Source organism: Helianthus annuus, chromosome 1 (genome assembly GCF_002127325.2).
Source record: "Helianthus annuus cultivar XRQ/B chromosome 1, HanXRQr2.0-SUNRISE, whole genome shotgun sequence".
Lineage (NCBI taxonomy): Eukaryota > Viridiplantae > Streptophyta > Magnoliopsida > Asterales > Asteraceae > Helianthus > Helianthus annuus.
This window is the reverse complement of record NC_035433.2, coordinates 133,702,199-133,720,106: the sequence shown is the minus strand read 5'-3', so window position 1 is coordinate 133,720,106 and position 17,908 is coordinate 133,702,199. Positions and strand designations below refer to the sequence as shown.

At 34.9% G+C, this 17,908-nt stretch overlaps 2 long non-coding RNA genes across 5 annotated transcripts; one reads left to right on the top strand and one right to left on the bottom strand.

Moving 5' to 3' along the window:
- Positions 1-1,230: 1,230 nt before the first annotated feature.
- LOC110878976 lies at positions 1,231-4,219 on the bottom strand. 4 transcript variants are annotated; one of them, XR_002558333.2, is made up of 6 exons: positions 3,681-4,219; positions 3,485-3,598; positions 3,322-3,393; positions 1,990-2,279; positions 1,802-1,899; positions 1,231-1,604 (listed from the first exon to the last, which is right to left on the bottom strand). It is a non-coding gene; the product is annotated as an uncharacterized LOC110878976 (long non-coding RNA). The 4 variants fall into 4 exon arrangements; XR_002558331.2 differs by having other exon boundaries at positions 3,528-3,598; positions 3,681-4,217; XR_002558334.2 differs by having other exon boundaries at positions 3,322-3,380; positions 3,528-3,598; positions 3,681-4,217.
- A 226-nt stretch (positions 4,220-4,445) lies between these two features.
- Positions 4,446-7,866, top strand: LOC110878984. The gene is made up of 3 exons (XR_004861839.1): positions 4,446-6,390; positions 7,190-7,351; positions 7,458-7,866. It is a non-coding gene; the product is annotated as an uncharacterized LOC110878984 (long non-coding RNA).
- Positions 7,867-17,908: the final 10,042 nt, after the last annotated feature.

Below are 17,908 nucleotides of genomic sequence, written 5' to 3'. Positions count from 1 at the left end.
AAACAAAGTGTCCATATTTGTCACACCGGTAACACTTTATTCCCGATAAATCATGCTTTTTATCCTTTTGCTTTCCGTTGTCTCGGGTCTTATATTCTTCTTTTTGACCGCGGTTTTGGGTGTTATCCCGACCACGGCCACGCCCTCGCGATGAGTGAGATCCTCTACCTCGACCCCTACTAGAATCACGTCCACGACTAGAAGAAGATTCAGATTTAGAAAACATTAACTTACCCGAATTGTCGTGTGCGTTATCTTTTTCTTTGATCCTCTCTTCATAAGCTTTTAGTCTACCAACCACATCTTCATACCCGACCGTTTTCAAGTCCAAAACTTGTTCAAGCGAGGCCACAATGTGAATAAAACGCCTTGGCAAACTAGTGAATGATTTCTAGACCATTTTTTGTTCTTCAATATTTTCTCCTAGTGTGGCTGCCTTAGAAGCAATAGACGACAACTTTGAGGCGTACTCATCAATCGTTCCGGTATCCCTCATCTTCAAACCATCGAATTCGGTTATTAAGGTTTGAAATCTTGCTTCTTTCACACGTTCCGCACCGAGATTTCTTGACTGAATTGCTTCCCACATCTCCTTTGCTGACTTCAAATTCCCGATCTGTAAAATTTGTTCCTCCGGTATCGATTGAAACAAAGGAGCCTTTGCCACGTTATTTTTCTTCGCATCATCAGAACCCGGATCAATCACATCCCAAACTCCATGAATCCCAAAAATAACTTCCATACGTATGCTCCAGATCGTGTAATTTGTTGAACTTAACATCGGACACTGAAACGAACCGATATTCGTTTCTTTTACCGGAGCATTCGAACCTTCACCCACAACCATCGTTCGTTTCTTTCGTCGGCTATAGGTTTTAGTAGTCCCCGGTGAATCAATTTTACTGATACAACCCTTTTAACACGGTTGTAATCAGTTTGTTTTTCGATTCGTGTCGATAACGTCGTAGGACAATCAACGGTTTCCCGTTTCCAACCTACTATAATCGACGATTAACCAAGACAATCAACTGTTAAAAACTGTTTCCAACTTGGTCAAATCTGAATCGAAAAACAATTCCCTTAATTTTACCAAATTTAACTCAATAGTTAAAATCAAAAAAATACATATGTAAATAATTGGACTCAACTTAAAGACAACTAGGGGTATTGACGTCGCGCGTTGCGCGACGATTCAAGTTAGCTTTATTAAGTTACGGTTGCAAGCATTGATCCTGTTAATAACATTATCATTCATCGATTATACTGTTACGTATAGAGATTATAATGTCGCGTATAGATGCGGCAAACAAAATTTAGGACATCTAGAGATACATGTTCAAGTCAATAGCATACGGTTTACCGTTTATTACAAGTTTTCCTAAGGAAAGCCGTCGTGGCTGCTTATATACGCAACATGTAATGTACTTGTTTGGTAGTTGAATCTTCAATCATGATCTGTACAAAAGAAATGTCTGGCGCTTTTTGGATGTAGGCTGCCATTCCACCGTGACTTGTTCCTTTAGGTGGACAAAAGGTATGTCTATGGTTCGGCTTTTAGTCGTCCATTCCACCTTTACCCGGCCTTTTTGGTGGTGGCTGTGAATCTACAATTAAAAACATTGCTGATGTCAATTATCATATAGAATTTTTGTTTCGCTTTGGGCCACCAAAGCGCGGTTGAGCCGGCCCTAGCCAGACAGTTGCCGGACAATTAAAATTGAGCTCGCTTAAAATAAGACCAAAACATACCAAGCATATTAGATAACAAATGCCAAAAATATTTAAATCCATAAACATATACCGAATTTGGGGCATAGCAAGTAGCATCAACTGTATATACTGCATCAAAGCTAATATTAAAACCTACATCTTCATTAAATCAATCTTCATTAAATCAACCTGTAGCATTTTTGGATAAAAAGAAATTACAATTAGGTCCATTGTAGCAAACGTAAAATGATAAAAGAACCTTTGTAAAGCCATACGCACCACAAAATTAGCTAACCAATGCTCCGGGATATCATGAGCCAAATCTCAATCAACTGCCGCTATCGCCTTAATAACCGTCACCGAAGGTAAATTCTTCTCCAATGGTTTGGATCTCGCATACGCGAAATCATCCTTCGGCGGATCTTCGCTGGGCTTTTACCCGCCTCCGTCACCTGGTGGAACTCTTCAACAACATCGCGACCAACCTAATCTCCCGTCCGATGCCGACAATCCCCACCGTCACCAGCCATGTAGTGGTAGCAAGGATGATGCTCATGATGTGTAATAATCTATAAGTAATCAACACCATATACAAATCCTAAATGCAATCATAGTATATCATGTAATATAAGCTTACACACTTCTTCAACACCATATACAAATCCTAAATGCAATCATAGTATATCATGTAATATAAGCTTACACACTTCTTCATGTCATTTTATGTAAGTTTTATCAAACACTTTGTAACATTTCATACAACTTTTACTTTGGAATATAAAACATCCGGATCAAGGATCATCTGTTATAGGAATGATAGTGTTAACCAGTATCATACTCAAGCATATGACATATCCCAAGTTAGATTTGTATAACTAAAGGCTACAATTCAATTTTCTGATAATCGAATAAAAGCCAATCACATGTTATAACACGGATTTTAATTTTGTTTAGATGTAAAAGTCGGGTCTCTAACACACATTATATTTGTCTTCCACATGTGCATAGTTATTCATTTAGGCTGGATTTAAATAATACACAATAGCGGGGTGTACATTTTTCTCCTTCTCTTCGTGTAGACATACATGAAATCGAACAAATATCTAACAACTCTACAAGTGATATTAACTGACTATAACTCAATACTTAAGATTCAAACACGTCTTATTTTTCCCTCTTACTTATTCTCTCAAAATTCAAGATTTTTGAAGTTTCCATATCGGTTTTAAGTTTTTCCTCCTATGAATCATCACTGTTGAAAAAAAAATACTTTTAGCACCACTTTGTGATCTCAAAGGCCTTCATGAAAAAGAAAAATTGTGTATTCAAGCCAGCCATATATGGTCAACCCGTCCCTGAACAACCAAAATAACATCATTCATAAATCATAGTTTCTACCCCATTATTAATGTTAAACACTCAAACTGCTCAGAAACAATTTTATCCATTATAGTTTGCAATTATGGTGTTTGTCAGCATACCATTCCCATTAATCTTCACAAAATAATAGATATTGAAACCCGTCATGAAATTTCGAGCAAAGAAATAAAAATCCATCAAAAAGTGATTGAAAATAGCAAAACCAAATCAAAGGGATTGTTTTTTACTCACCTGAACTGAAGAAGACCGATAAGCATACCCCCACCTTTGACAAACGTTGTGTAGTTTTCCTAAATTCAATCACTACAAACATAAACAAAAGCTAAAGAAAACTGGAAAGTCTATAGATAAAGGTAAAGCGAAGGCAAAATTTGGGACTTAAACCAAACAATACCGAGAAATTAAAGGAAAGCTCCTCTACCAAGCTGCTCAATTACCTCATAATGTACAATCTTTGACCTCCCATTGCCATTTTTTTTACTTCCATTTCTGACGTGTTCTTGTAACCCTAAATCAGAGAAAAAAAAACCTCAATTTTCAGCCTTAAAATGTCAAATAGTTCAACAAATTAATTAAAACTTGAGCAATACATGAATGCTAAGCTACCGGAGAAAGCATCCGATCACCGGCGTGAAGGCTCGACGGCCGGAGAAAGCAGTCATTTCTCTCTCTCTCTCTCTCTAAATATTTCACTCAATCTTCAAATCACATTTTCTAGGTCTGGCCTTCATCTTCAAATCAAGTGCCTAACCCTTATTCTTGTTTCTTGCTTTCTTTCATAATGAAAATGAATGATGGTGGTGGAATGCAAACGGGAATATGAGAGAAAGACATGATTCCACCAGCTGGCCCCAAAAACTCGCCACTACCACCTCTGATCGCTCGAATCTTCATCGGAAAGCCCTAGAGTCGGCGATTGGTTCTGTTTGTGGGAGGCGAGCACGCCTCGAAGGCCGGTTGCTGGCTTCCGGATATCTCTCTCTTCTCTCTTACTGCTCTGCTTGCTATCTTGTTCTCTTTCTCTTTCTTTATCTCTGCATTTGGCTGTTGAGAAGGGGGAAATAAAGTGGGGAAAAAAAGAACAAAAAGCAAGGCTCGAACCGGTGCATTTTATTAACAAACACTACATATCAACCACTTTACCAAATGCCAATACAGTTCTACTTAATGAAAAAACATGTATATATACAATAATAGCGTCTGATGAATGAGATGAGGTACTGTTCACAAGCTTTCTTTTTTAATATATATATAATTGTTACTCTACGAAGAGATAAAGACAATTGCCTTTTCCTTTTTTTTTTAAATAATTGAACTCAACTTTAAAATAAAAAAGATAAAGGCACGATGTGTACTGTACGAGGAAAATTAGTCAAAGCAATTAAATGCTTTTTCCGATGAACCCAAAAGCAGTGAACGCCACTTCAGTTTCCCCTGTAATACGCCGCTCTTCTCCTTTCTCTTCGATCAGAATGGTTCCGGCTAGATACTTCCGGTCGCAAGTATCAATCAACAACAACCCCTTGACACGCAGGTATGTTGTTCTTCACGGGTCTCTCAATCGAGCAGATTTATCTGATCACCACAGTTCCCTGACGCGAACTGTTCCTCAGGTATCAACAACCCCTTTGCTCGCAGGCTAGTTGACTACCACAGGTCCTCGATCGTTCAATTATTCCGCTCTGATACCAATTAAAGGGAATTGGTACCAGATTAGTAGATAATCGGAAGTTAAGAAGAGTAATTGGCTAACACCCAATGTTTATTATCAAGGAAACTTAACTCAAAACCTTGCAAATTACAATCCCTACCAATTAGATTGGTATATATAGCTAACCTAAACGCGTTAGACTATAACTAGGACGCTTATTAATTAATTACATGATATTTATCTAATACACATCCTAACCCAACATGTATAGGATACTTAGATAACAATCCACTAATTAATTAATATATTGTTTATTACTTGTCTTGCACTCCAAGCAATCCTCTTAGCCATCCTTCACGCATGTAAGCCACGGATTAGACTAGGAATTCCCAACACATTCAGCCTCACTCCAAGGAAATGGGTTAATCCCGTTAACTCCATATAACCATATTTTTAAGTGGTTTTTGGTTTAAAAAAGAAAAGAATAATTAATGTAATCTCTTAACATCCCGTTAACATATAACCCCTTTAATGCCCTTTAACACAAGGAATGATGTAATACCGGTTAATATGTCATGTCACCATTAACACACCAAATGTTAGAGTACACCCCGTTGCCATACGAGTAGTTAATCACTTAAAATGTTATTGAGAAGTTTTGTATATTGAATATGCACCAAATGAATCATTACATTGTCATGTGATTCGGTAGCTGCTTTCTTCGTAGCTTTGAATTTTTCCTTTCACCAACGATGATTGATGTAACATATTAAGGAACAATTTTTTTTTAAATGTGTTCTTGGCCTCTTGGGTTGGTTGATACAATAATGTTAAGGTCACAAATTTTAACACTAAACAAATTACTTCAGAGTAAATTATAATTTTGTAGGTTTATAATTATATATTTCTAGGTTTATATATAATATATAGGGTTACTAGGTTATCACCCGTGAATACTCACGGGTTGTTAATCTATCTTTCTTAACAAAAAACATATATACCAAAGGCACATCAAATGTAATGCATGGGTTTAATTTAAAAGCAAAACCAATAGTAGTTGAACTCAATGAATAATAAACTATCTTTGGATTTGCAGTCCATTAACAATCGACACACATGGTTTTTAATTATGGGTTTGCATTTATTATTCTAATGAAATAATAGTGATAATACCAGCGAATTGCGCACTCTTGAAAAATCACATGTTTGTCCTTCTTATATAAATGATTTAGGTTACATCAAAAAAAGTATATGAGGACAAAATTATAATGACAATCGGAGTTTAAAATACATCCACTTCCCCGATATAGAGTCCGGTAGGCGGTACTCCTCTCCTCTACCCATGAGATCGAAAAAGAGTTCTCGTATTCGGTTACAAAATACGGTTTTACTTTGATTGTTTGCTAAAAAAAAAACAAAATAAAATGTTAGTGCAAAATCTAAAAAAATTAAAACTGAAAATAAAAAAAGAAAACAGAGAATTAATAAAAAAGTCGGTTACTTTATTAGGATATCACTGACTACACAGTGATTCATATCCCTTTCTCAACCACACCCTTTTATAAAAAAGCCCTAACTTCATTTGCATACAAACATCCTCACCAAATCGCCATTCACAGTCGGAGCATTCAAACAGAAATCAATAACAGGTAGTATTCCAACTGAAATTCTCACATCATCTACATTTTTAATACTTAATGTGTTATAAAGTTGTATACTTGCATCGCATCAGAGATTTGGTCGGTCCTAAGGTCGCAATCAATCTTCAATTTCGTTTGGTATAGTTGCTTCGATTACTTTGTTTAACTGATTTTGTACTGAATTTTGATATTGTATTGCTTTTATAACTTGAATTTAAGTTTCAGATGTGTGAATTTTGTTTATAATGTGTTATGATTAAAAGTGGATGAAGAAGACTTAAGATAAACTTGTATGGTTTTATAGGTTAGAAGCTCTGATGTGCGTTGTTAAACTTATATTAGCGTGATTAGGTTGATTGATATTTCATTGGGTGTGTTTTAGCCCTAATTTATTTAAAATGTTATGTTATTTTTGAGGTTAGTACCTGATCTTGCTGGTTACTTATGACACACCGTTGATAGGAAAGTTATCCATATACAAACCGGTGCATCATGTATTTACAGGGTTAGTTATCTATATGTCACAGATTATTATGTATACCCCTAAATTTTGCTGATTAGTTATGACACACCGTTAATAGGGAAGTTATCCATATACAAACCGGTTCATCATGTATTTACATGGTGTTGTTTATGAATAATGTAAGATTTGTGTTAGTGTAGAGGTTTTAGAACTCCAGATTCAATTTCAGATTTGTGAATATTGAATCAGAGTTACATATTGGCGATCTCAAATTCGGGGTTTTTCCTAAATCGAAATGTACTGTGATAATAAACATCTAGTATTTATCAAAATAATCATATGTAGTCAATGACGAGTGCTTCAAATGCGCGAAACAAACAAAAGAAAGAAAAGGAAGTGATCATGCTAACAGATTCGGACTCAGAAGAACCTTTCACTTCGGAATCAATTGACTGGGACGCACCAGAACCAAATATCATTTGGATGCCGTCCTCTTGTTCACGTTTTGTAAGTATTTACTTAGATTATTTGTATACTAACTTAACTGTTGGTGTTCTATGGTGTCATTATTCTCTTTATCATTAGAGTCTGAATACTTTTTGGGCATTTTTAGCGGATATCGGTAAAGGTCGCAAAAGCCATGGGAATCGATCACTGCCGTACGGTGACCATTCAAAGGCGTGGTGTCGAAACCACTTTGAACGTCTCGGCTGAACCAAAAAGAGGAAAAAAGAAAAACAGGTTTACTGTATTGGGATGGTCAGCATGGGTTCGTGAAAACAACATCAAGCAGGGTTATCTTTGCGTTTTAGAGTGGTATGAGGATATGCCTACACTCTTTGTTAGGGATATAATCAAAGAATAATGGGGTTAGTACCATAGATGAAAACCGTTCAACCATTTTATATGGTAATTTTGGCTAAAAAACGGTTTTCGCAATAAGTAGATAAGTAAGTAGCAATGGTTTTTGTAGAACCTGCTTAAATATTTTGGTTTATGTTAGATGTTGGAATGGAATAGTACTTGACAATATTTTGGTTTATGTTAAATGTTTAAATATTTTGGTATATGTTACTTGTTTGAATACTTATTAAATTTGAATACTCATGTACAAAATAGGACGTCATTTTACGATTATCAATATTGTTACCTGTTGCAATACTACTTGACAACATGTTGGTTGCACAAGTTGAAGGTACATGCAGATTATGAGATATCCGAGAATCCAAGTATAATTTTCGTTTTCTACGTCTATCTTTTGCCTCATTTTGCATGGTTTTCGGAGTAGAAACTCTAAAAGTTAAGAACCATTGAATGAATGTTAGATCTATAAAGGTTAATTAAATAAATTAGTTTTACATATAGATGTATAATGTATATACATATATATATATGTTGTCAATCGCCTAAAAGAAGATTAACAAATAATCAGATAGATATCACCGCTTGTAATAATATCAGATAGAAGATACTACTTAGTAAATGAATTTACTAAAAGACTAAGAAAAACTTACTTAAATCCACAAAATTCTCAAACCAAATTTATGTTCAATGTAAGCTTGTTACCCATAAAAATTGCAATAGTCAATACATATGATAGTTGATATAAATGTTATGATCTTATACAAAAACAACTGACAACAAAGGAGACATCCTTTATAACATAATAGCAAGTAGAAAATAACTAAAAACATACAACATTACAATTGTATATAGGAAGCATCTATACATTATAAATAGTAAATAAAAAACATATGTAAGTAAACATCAACAATATGAAACGTGATTATAATATGGTAAACAACCAACACAAATCATTGGATTTCAAACCAAACACATGTGAAAATTAAAAAAAATTAAAACATTGTTTATTCATACTCAATCAACCGATATAGTGTTCAAAAAAGTAATTTAACATCCATCAAAAAGTAGTACGTAGAAGAAATTAAGTTAAAAGACACAGTAATATGGAAATAAATAAAAAGGATGATACTTCACGGAATGATTTCTAAAAAATGAAGGAGTGTTATGCAAGGGGTCGATACCTGAATTAATGAAGGAGTGTTACGTGTAACATAATTGGACAATGAAAGTTAGTCACGGATTATTTCTAAAAAATGAAGGAGTGTTATGCAAGGGGTCGATACCTGAATTAATATATTAACGTTTATTAAAAACTAAAAAAGGCAATGTATTTATAAGAAAACAATGAATATTACCAACAATAATATGTAGACGTTTTGAAAAAATTGAAAAACAATTTATTTTTAGAAACACATTCAATAATAAGTAGACTTTTTAAAATATAAAAAAATAAAGACAACATCTTTTCAAAAACATTGGATTAGTATTAACACAAACAAATATACAACAGCAAAAAAGTTCCAAAAAATAAAGAAAAATAAACAAAAAAAACTGTATTTTTTACAAAAAGAATTATCATCAACATTAAAAAGTAAGATCTGCCGAAAGGGTTATCACCAAAAAGAAACATAAGAACTAAAAGACAATAAACAGTAAATTTACCTACTATTGTTGACAGATTCATCATCTAAAAGGATCACCGGCTATAGGATTATCTGCAATTATGTATAAAAAAGTAACAACAATAAACATTAGCGTCTGGCAAATGGGTTTTGCATAATTCAAAATTGATATAAACTATAAATATAAACATATAAAGAATACATTTAACTTCGATTGTTGAAATATTGGTCAGTTTTAAGTATTATCGTCTTCAGTATTTTGATAATGGGATTTAGGGTTTCTAAGCATCAAGAAGGAACATAAAAAATACAAAATAAACGAAAATAAATAAAAAAAATCCGAATACACATAAAACAATAAGCAAGTATCAAAGTTTCATTACATACCTGATGATTGTGTAGAACAATCTACAAAACAAATTATAAAACATAAATGATTAACATCTGCCGGTTTAGATTTAAAGATAAAAAAACTGGATATATGATCTTATAACATAAATAAAGAGTATTAAGATTAATCAAGTAGATTTACCGATGAATTTTGAACAGATTCGACACCAAAAGATGTAAATCGGATATGGATTTAGAAGAGAGGAGCACCGTTCGCAAACAAAGTGAAGAAAGAAAAATTAGGGTTCAATAATTGATAAGAAGTTTATATAATATCCATATTGTATGTCGGTTTGTTCGGGAAAGAATGAATCCGACCCAACTATTAATCGGATCCCGCGTGTAATGATGGTTTATGAAGAAGTATAGATTTTCCCACCCAAAATGAAGGTTCACTAAACAAATGGTTGCCACGTCATCAAAATGGCTTCACCATTCAAAGACAAATAGCCCAAATCATCTCCTTTATTAATATATATAGATTTTTCGTGATATCAGCTAAAAGTAAATAAGAATATTACCATTTATGAATCATAACTAAGGCTATTAAAGAAACAAAATCACCATTTGTATGTATAACCTCAGTACCTTTAATACACTTTAATATTTGTGTTTTATATATCAGTTTCCGAATAATAATTAATAAAGGAAGATGAAGATTTCAAAGATGAAGAAGATAATTATGGCAATGTTGATATTTCTATTGCTTTGGGATCTTCATTCATCCTCAAATGCTACCTTTAATCATCTAGACTCTAAACATGGCGTCGTCGCGGTTGATAAGCGTGGGAGAAGAGGTAGTCGTGGAAAGGGTCGAGGACATTTCATCCCGAGAGATGTAAACAGTGGCCATCATTACCATCACCATCGCCATGCTCACTCACCTGATGATGATCATCGAAATGACGGCAACCTCTACACTGCTTCTCTTCCTTCTACTTTTTTGGGCTTGATGCTTTGTGGAGTACTCGTAGTGTAGGAATTGCATGTGGTTAATTTTGTGGTGTTATGGGTCTTGTTGGCAGCTGGGTAGGTTTTGGGTTGGTGTTTTGTGGTGTGTTCTTGTATTTCTTGATAGTTAAACTTAATTTCCCTCTATTGTTTACGTTACATCACATTACATTACATTACTAACAAAAATGAAATTTGGCGCTTCTCACAGAATCACTGTTCACGCATCATATCAAGTTTACAAGAGCTTGAAGAGCGCTTAGTACAAATACTTTGAGCTTTTTATAGAAGTCAAGTTAAAATACGGTCTGATTAACTTTAGTTGAGTGTTAACCTTATAATTTCACCTTTTTTTTTCTTTTTTCTTTTCAAGCCAGATTATGTCACTTGACATACTTACATTTCTTTTGTTATCGTTGTGTTTTTTTTCCTTTTATATATCTTAAAGTACTTGTTTTGTAAAATTCTGATTGTGATGTTGCTACATGCTTGTTTTTATCAACTTTTCAATGAAAATTTAATTTAAACCGAGTTTGTGTGATAATATACAAGTAATTGAAGCATTAACTTATAAACCGTCAAAGCTACTTCAAGGTTTTAATTTTTATAATTTTTTCTCTCTCAGAACCTTTAAAATATATATGACGTTGTATAAAATTCAGGATTTACCGTTTTTTACGAGTTTAGACCACTTGGTAGAGGTATATACTTGCCAATTAGATGGAATGTCACATGTTCAAACCTAAGGAAATAGAAATATTTTATAATTATTAGTGTAAAGATGTAACATTTTTCATTTAGAAAAAAAAAGAAGAAAAAAGAAAGACTATTTAGGATCCTAAAATTCTAATAACTCATTTGTACATTTTACTAATAGAATCCAATATTTTAGGAGAAAGTCGGCTCTTTTATTTTTGGGTCATCTTATTGATACACCTTCATATCTTATTTACACTTTTTTTTCTCTCTATCTCTCTATATATGTATGTATGTAAAACGAGAGTGTACCAATTAATATTAACACTCTAATTTTTTATTTTTCTATGAATCTCAAAACCCAAAATGTTACTAAAACTCTTACCAAAAAAAAGGTCACGACTCGACAATGGGTTAATCTAGCTTATTAAAGATGCTTAGGGCTGTAAAAAAGCTCGCGTCTTGAAGCTCGTTTGATATGGTTCGGTTTGAAAGTAGCCAAGCCGGCTCGGCTCGGTTAGAAAGTGAGCCTAGCTCGGCTCGGCTCGTGACAAGCCAAATTGGCTCGGTTTGGCTCGCTTGGTAGCTCGGCTTAGCTCAAATTATTTTACTTATAATATATTTTACTTTTATATTGTCACACCCCAAAATACCACATGCGGAAACCCCCGCGAGGCGTGTCACGTATCAGGATCTAGCCACCGATCACATTTAACTTATAAAGATATTTCAAATAAAACTTTCATTTATCAAAATAAGTGTTATAATACAAGATCTATTATCCAGCGGAAGCATATTACATTTTGTTATGAATTTCATAAAGCAAGTGTATTAAAAACCATCAGACTTGTCTTGTGATTCCTTGCAACTCGACCCATGACCACTCCAGCATCCCAGACAGCAAGTTCCAGCAACATGTACCTAAAGGCCTGCAAGCATGCAGAAAAACGTGTATCAGACAACGCTGGTGAGTTCACTGATTTGTTAAACCGTTCGTTACCGATTACTGATTCATGTTATGTTATACTGTGTTATGTTGATAATAACTCGATACCGCAGACGGCCCTTTTTGCCCTTCCCCAATGCTCGATCAAACATTGGTCAAGATTTAAAGTTATTAGTTCACGCCCGTCCTATCCAGGTACGTCGTGAGGGTGCCAAACCTAATAGCGCTATCAACTAATAACCCCGTTGCCCTACAAGCAACAACCGGTAGTAATTATGGGACTTAAGTGATAGAGAGTGAGTGTATTATCCAACCATAACGTTTACTGAAAACCGTTGCATATCCCCTGCAAGGATAGCGTTGCAAGGATAGCGTTGTGAAATCCGCCTCACATCCCCTACAAGGATGTGGGTATTTGAAAACCGTCTCATATCCCCTGCAAGGATATGGGTTTACGGAAATCCGCTTACAAGTTTGTCAGTTTGATTGTCCCCACCGGACGCATGCTTGTTTTGAGAGAAGTGAACTCACCTTGGTTTGCTCGGTATAATTAGTTACTTGTTCACACTTAGTTAATCGAAGCCTACGGTGTTCACGTACACATAATCAGTTTACATTCACAATGTACAAGTTTACGTTTAAAATCGTAGCATGCATTCAAGTAACAGTTTCTGAATAACACACAACAGTCATTTCAAGTCATACATATCCACCATTCCCTCGCATATCTCGCAACAGTATTCAACAATCAAGTGTGTTACTCACAACCGAATCATGTTTTCCTCATTTATAACTAACATCATTAACAACAAAATCAACACATAGTCATTCAGTAGCATACATATTCTAAACTATAGTCTGTTCGCAAGCTTATGTCCTAATGACGAAACCTCGAGGTGACGAAACTTCACATGTTTCGTCGGCATGAGAGTGACGAAACTCCACCTGTTTCGTCGGCGTGAGAGTGACGAAACTGCACATGTTTCGTCGGCATTACCTGATGACCAAGCACACACAGAAACCCTAATCATGCCTCTAACACCTAACAATAGCAACCACAATCCTTCGACTCTCAGCATGGATCAAATCTGTTATTGTATGAACCCCACATAATAATCACCTCATTATTTAACAACCTTACACTCATTAACAGATCGATCATTGACTCACATGTGTTAATCTAATCCATACATATTTGTATTGCACATTCAATATCCAATGCCAACAGATAACACAATATACAAACAACATACATAATTATCGACTCTGTGTAGTAACCCTGAATAAATACCAATCATAGAATTTCATCCTGCATGATCCAGTATATATGTTTAAACAACAAACTGCCCAAACCCTAATTAACATTGCATGAGAATATCCCTATTTCACAATAGATCACAAACAACACATAACAAACATCAAACAATATATCGATCAGGTCAAGTTGGTTAATTACATACTAACCGATGGTGTGATGAGACTCGGGAGCACTACGAAAGGAATGAGGATCGCCGCCGTGTGCAAGGGGGAGGAGAGTGTGTCTAGGGTTTCGTAATATAATGTGAATGCGGCAGGTTAAAATAGAACTTCACTTGGGCCGAAGCCCATTACGGCGAACCATTCTCCGACGAAACAAGGTGATGGCGAAACCCCACAGTTTCGTCGAGTAGGCTTTGTGGCGAAACACTGATGTTTCGTCGAGTGGGCTTTGTGGCGAAACACTGATGTTTCGTTATAGTGTATCGATACATGACTGCAGGCCTGGTTATCCCCAAGTGCTGGGTGTGCTTGAGAACAGGGCCCAAATAATTAAAGGGCCCAAATTTTTTAAGTTTTCTTTATATATATAGCTCACATTTTTTACTGGCCCACTTCCTTTGTAATAAACCCAATCGGCCAATCCCTTAACTGGTTACAGGCCCAAACATTTGTCAAAATTCAATTGCCGCTGCAGGAAATATCAAACGTCGCCGTTCTTCTGCAGTTCTGCACCAGGGATTTCTGATCGAACACAAGTTTTGCCAGCCAGATTCGCAGTCTCGCAGATATTAATAGTCATCATCATCATCGCGATTCAGGAATCATCATCATCCGCATATTCGCGATTCAGGAGGTATTTGTTTGTTGTCTTTTGATTTTTGTTTGTTATTTGTTACGAGTCGTAACCGCGGTTCCGAGTTACATCTTGATTTCGACAAAGATTCAGAGTCCAAGTGTTTTCATATCCTGATTTCGAGTTTATGAGTCGCAAGTTACAATCATTCATGATTAATGATCTTACTGTTGTTTATTTAGACTGTTATATGAATGATGTGAATTGTTTTTTTTTTTTTGCAGTTGATATCAGTCTTCTTAAGCCTACTGCTGCTCAACCGAAGCCTAAAGTAACTTCATCTTGAGGTAAAATCTTTATGTATATATATGATTGATGTGAATTGGTTTTTGTTTTATCTATTTCATAACAATTATCGTAGTATTATGAATTTTAGTGTATATATATATGATTAAGTGATTGATGACTTAATGTTAAATGATGATTTGCAAATAGGGCCCAAATTTTTTATCTCGAACAGGGCCAAAAAAATTTTTGTGATTTTCGGAGACGGCCCTGCATGACTGTTGCCATGGATTATGCTCATATGTGATGTTATGTGTATTAGTATTTGCATGAAGATATGATAAAGAAGCCATGGGTACACTTGTATAACATAAACAGATTAGTAAGAATGTGTTAGTGTTTTATTAATCGATGGCTTAGATGTATGATATTGATGAGTGGATGTTATTGTATCAATGATGCATATTAAATGTTGAAACTGTTATAAGAAAGTGTTGATGAGATGATGAACCGATTAATCCATGTTGAGTGGATAGAGGGTATTTTGTTATTTGGTTCGTATTGTAGTTGCATGATCCTAAATTATATGTTAATCTATTAATAATATGGGTTTACATGTTAAATAGAACCACATACCAATCATTCGTCATGCATGAATTAAGTTTATACACTTAAACAGTTTACAAGTTCCCACTTTAATCAAACTATATATACAATACACCAAACATAAATCAAACATGAGCAAGTTACACCTCCAACGAAATGTGAAAACACTTTGCGAAACGAGAAACGTGTCGAGTAATGACCTTGAAAGCTAGGGTTGTCACATATATACATATAATATATTACAAAAACGTGATTATTATTTACATGTATTTAGGCTTGTAGTTTGATATCTATGACATATTTAAAGGTTGATTGTCGTGCAACTTATTTTGCATTGTTGAACGTGATTTTGGCTTGTAATGTATTAGGTTGAACTTATTTTGAATATGTTCTTTTGAAGTATTTAATAATATTTTAGAATACTGAATTTGAGAGCTATGTATTAATTTTATTTTTAAAATCGAGCCAAACCAAGCCGAGCCGAGCCAACTCGGCTTAAAACCAAGCCAAGCCCGAACTTATTTTGAATATGTCCTTCTGAGTGTTGTAATTGATCTTGAATGCTTCAAAGGACGAAGGAAGCGAAGTGATGATAAAATGAACAAGGAAACCATCACTGATCTCCATTTCCAGCCCCTTCAGCTTATTGGCCATGTCATTCATCATCATGATGTGCTCGCGAATGCCACTCCTCCCATCATACTTAGTTGTCACCAGCTTGAGGATAAGAGTACTAGCGTGTGCTTTAGACGTCCTCTTGAACTACGCCTCCACAGAAGCCAAATAGGTTTTAGCATCTTCAGAATCAGGAATAGCTCATCTGATTGCATTACTGATGGACTGCTTCATGAACATGAGAGACATGCGGTTACACCTAGTCCATTTTTCATGAACTATCTGCTCAGCAGCAGTACTTTGAGTGGTAAGATCCGCTGGCTTATTCTCCCTTAAAGCATAATCAAAGTCCAGCAATCCAAGTGTGAGCATGAGGGCATCCTTCCAAGCAGCAAAGTTATCACCAGTCAAAGGTGGAATCCCCTGATTTGGTGCTGATAGTGGAAATAAGATGAGCAAGTTATGATACTAAGGAAGAAGTTCTAATGTGATCTAAGGGCATGTTAAACTAAGGCAGGCACAAATAATGACCATTTTACATTATGAAGCTGTGATATTGTCTATTACTAACATCAAAGTAATAGACTTAGTTAAAATTCTACTTAAACGAAGACAAAACAGCTTTGGCCAGAAATGTAATCATTTAAGCATATCTGCAAAGTGGTTGTAACAAATCAGCTTTGGCCAGAAATTGAGACAATCACTTTAGTTATGCACTTGTTAAGTATGCCATCTATGAAAGAATTAAATCAGCTTTGGCCAGATATTAATACATTCATGTTTATGATGCACACTTAACATAGCTTTCGTAATACTTGGATGATAAGTAGACGTATCAAGTCAGCTTTGGCCAGAAATGATACATCAAAAGCTCATTCAAGTTAAGCCATTTTGGTTTTTGTAAAACATTATCTGATTCTGATTAATTAACTAAAAAATTACAAAACCAATTATTTAATAGCAAACTACCCGTTAGCGCGGATCGAAATGAATACTCATGATTTCGGATAGTTGGATTCATCCGAAATGAATAATTTCGAATCATTTCGGATTATCCGAAATGGATGTTTCGAATGATTTCGGATGTGTCCAAGATGCATAAGTTAAGTCATTTCGGATGATTTCGGATGATGATACTTAGTCTGAGATTCATCCGAAATGCTCGGTTCTTGATGATCCGTGATGGATTTCGGATGGTAATGTTTAGTCCGAGATTCATCCGAAATGGTCAGTTGTTTGATAATCCGTAATGCTTAGTCCGTAATGCTTAGTCCGAAATGGTCAGTTGTTGATCCGTAATGGGTGAACAATGTTCATTCGGAATGATCAGACAGTTGCTGATCCGTAATGGGTGAACAATGTTCATCCGGAATGATCATCCGTAATGATTATCCGAAATGTGTTCTGCAAGCTGTTAATTGCGAAATCATAACTGAAAATTCGAAAATTTGGGATTGTGATAGAGTTTCCTATTTTATCATTGATCTAATTTTATCAGTAAATTTCGAAAATCATAATCTGTTTATCCTATTAACAGATTTCGAAAACTTATTAGATAAAAAATAGATCAAAATTAAGAAAACGTTTCACAATTCAAATCATATTCCAAAACATAAAGGAAAATTCGAATTTTAACTAACAACATGATGAACCCTAAAATTAAAATACTCAAACATTCATCCGAAATCTGGAAATATCTTACACATTTAAATATATTTCTGAAATTTTTTGATTTCGGAACAGTAATGAGGATGAATATATCATCCGTGATGCCATTCCGGATGACAGAAATCGAACAGATAATGATTTCGGATGACAGAAAACGAATTTAATTATCGTTTTAAAACCTGTTTTCCAGTTTTAATCCAGATTTACGGATGGAAAACAGAACTGACTAATCAACATATGCTCTGATACCACATGTTGGATCAGTTTTGTTTAATCATAATGGAAAACAATATAAACATACCTGTTTCAGCTGACAGTGCAGTGGAGAATCCAGTCAGAGATGATCCCATTGTGTTCGACATAATTGT